Source organism: Octodon degus, unplaced genomic scaffold (assembly GCF_000260255.1).
Source record: "Octodon degus isolate 3935 unplaced genomic scaffold, OctDeg1.0 scaffold00163, whole genome shotgun sequence".
NCBI classification, from domain to species: domain Eukaryota; kingdom Metazoa; phylum Chordata; class Mammalia; order Rodentia; family Octodontidae; genus Octodon; species Octodon degus.
In genome coordinates, this window is record NW_004524739.1 from 699,908 (window position 1) to 702,822 (window position 2,915).

The 2,915-nt window shown below is 44.2% G+C and overlaps 1 pseudogene; it reads right to left on the reverse strand.

Annotated features, from left to right (window-relative positions):
* Positions 1–1,391: 1,391 nt before the first annotated feature.
* The window catches only part of LOC101566905, a 5,642-nt pseudogene continuing 4,118 nt past the window's right edge, over positions 1,392–2,915 (reverse strand).

Sequence of the window (2,915 nt, forward strand, 5' to 3'; positions counted from 1 at the left end):
TTTAAGTGCCTGCTCTGGCAAACCCAGTCAGGTGCAGGGGACCATGGTTTGGTCCCCAGACTTGCCCTTAAGGCAGCCTGAGCCAGTCAAAAAAATAAATAAATAAAATCCTACTGAACTTTTAAGGGCCGGCCAAATAACTTAGAGGATTTAAGCACCTTCTTAGGCAGATGCAGGGGCCAGGAGTTCAGTCCCAGGCCTGCTGTGATGGCCCCACCCCCCAGGCACGCTGAGACAGCAATTGAGACTGGGCATAGTGGCACATGCCTGTAATCCCAACACTTGGGAGACTGTAAACAGGAGGATCACTACAAGTACAATCTATGCAGTGAGACCCTGTGGATCCTGTAGGCCCTGCCCTAAAAAACAAAAACAAAACAAAACAAATATATATATATGTTTTTGTTCGGGGGTTTGTTTGTCTGTTTGTGAGAGGCTCTCTTTATATAGTTCAGGTTGGTCTTGAACTCATTGTGCAGTCCAGGCTGATCCTGAATTTACAGCAATCCTCTGATATCAGGCTCCTGAGTGCTAGGATTACAGGTGTGCACCACCACACTCAGTTTTATTTTTTAATTATTAAAAATCCCATCCCTATCTCACTTTCTTTCCAAAGTAGGTATGGTGGAAACACCATTAGTACAAAGTCTACTGTGGATCTAAATGGGAGGACAGGAGGTCCCCAGAGGACAAGATGTATGAGTACTGTGCGCTCACCGATTGAGCTACTGGAGCATCCAGGACAAGCTAAACTGGGATAATTGAATAGTCTGCACAGTATACAGTAGCTAACTGCTGCTTGGAGAACAGAAATAGCTGCTTGGAGAACAGAAAAAGCAGGAGGGCCGGGGAGATATCTCAGTGAGGGAGATAATTCAGTGACATGCACCTGCCTGGCAAGCACGAGGTCCTGAGTTCAATCCCTGGTACTAAAAAAAAAAAAGAAAGAAAAAAACTGGAAAGAGCTGGGCATGGTATCGTACGCCTATAACCCCAGCTTGGACTTGCAGTGATCCTCCTGTTTTCAGCCTCCCCAATGCTGGGATTACAGGTGTGTGCTACTACATCCAGACTCTGTGGCCGGCTCAGCTAAGCTTGCCTAAGCAGGCACTTCAGTCAGCTGAGCTATCTCACTGGCCCTACATAGTGAATTTAAAACCAGCCTGCACTACACAGTGAGATCCTATCTCAAAAGCAAACAAAAAATAAACAGCAAGGTAATTGGAATGGGCAGCCTGGCAAAGGATCTTTATACCAATTTACAGATATTTAGGATCCTCACCAAGACTGAGAGAAAAGAACAAGCTGTACAAAGTAAGGCCTCTACCAGGTCCTCCTCTCAGATCATGAGGAAGTCCAAACTGCTTTCCAGTTCCAGCCTTGGGCTGCTGTCACTTTTGCCATCTGTCATCACAGGCAAATGCTGGCAGAAGCCTTTTTGGGTGCCATGCGATGGTGAAGGTCGGGATGCACACCGAACCTCCCAGAGCTCTCCTGTCTCTACTTCAGTTATCTTAATAAAATGTTAATTTCTGAAGCTGATTCCAGTATTTTCCAGTCATGGCCAAAACTGAAGTTTCTCACAGGCCAAGCCAGCCTAGAGAAGCGCTGTGCACACTAATTCATCCACGTTCCTGAGGCTGACCAAAGCATCTGCCCCTATGGTGCAAAGCACTTTCCCATGGGATCAGACTGGATACAGATGCGGTTAGAAAGATGGGCATTAGCTGGGTGTAGTAGCACACACCTGTAATCCCAGTACTCAGGAGGCTGAGGCAGGAGAATCATTTTTTGTGAGTTCAAAACCAGCCTGAGCTATAAAGTGAGCACAAGACCAGCCTGAACTATATTAGCAAGACCCTGTTTCAAAAAGAAAAAGAAAGGAAGAAAGGAAGGAAGAAAGCAAGCAAGGAAGGAAGGAAGAAAGGAAAGAAAAAAAGAGAAAGAAGGAAGGAAGAGAAAGAAAGAAAAGGGCCAGGGAGATGGCTCAGTGGAATAAGTGCTTCCCTGGCAAGTGTAAGGGCCTGAGTTCAATCCCCGGTTCCACACACACACACAAAAAAAAAAAAAAAAAAAGAAAGAAAGAAAGAAAAGGGCCAGGGAGATGGCTCAGTGGAATAAGTGCTTCCCTGGCAAGTGTAAGGGCCTGAGTTCAATCCCCGGTTCCACACACACACACAAAAAAAAAAAAAAAAAAAAAAAGGAAAGAAAGAAAGAAAAGGGCATTGGTGGACTGCAGGCTTCATACAGTTCTGGGTGGCTGAGGATTTTTTTTTACAGGGAATAAAGTTTATTTTGGCAGATAGTGTTAAACCAAGTTAAGGTTGCATACATTAGTAACATAACTCAACATCCTTAATTAGGAATAAGTATGACACATGGTCTTGTTTTCTTATGTTCTGCATCATACCTAATTTTTTCTAAAACTGATACAGTGAAATTTAACTTTACTGTTTTCACTTATGCTCTGATTCCAAACAAAAGTTTTCATAAGCTTCTTAAAAATATGGAATGAGGGGCCAGGGAGAGATGGCTCAGTAGAATCAGTGCTTGCCTGGCAAGCACAAGGACCTGAGTTCAATCCCTGGTTCCGTGGGGGATATATATATATATATCCCCGGCCCCCTCATTCCAATTTTAGCATATGTGCTGCCAAAGCGAGCACAGTTGAGGATGTTGGTAGCAATCATCGTTTTTCAGGAAGAGTATATTATTGTCATTCTCCCAGGAGTTTTCACTGATCTCAAACTTAAACTGCTTCTCTGCTTTGAAACCATGGTCTTGGCATTAAGGTCACCATACTGACCATATTGTCCTTGTTGCCTACAGCAATGGTCTGCCCATCGGAACTCCAGCACATACTAATGTCTTCCCTTTAGTGTTCAGGTAGTAATGAATTTAGTAGTCCTCACATC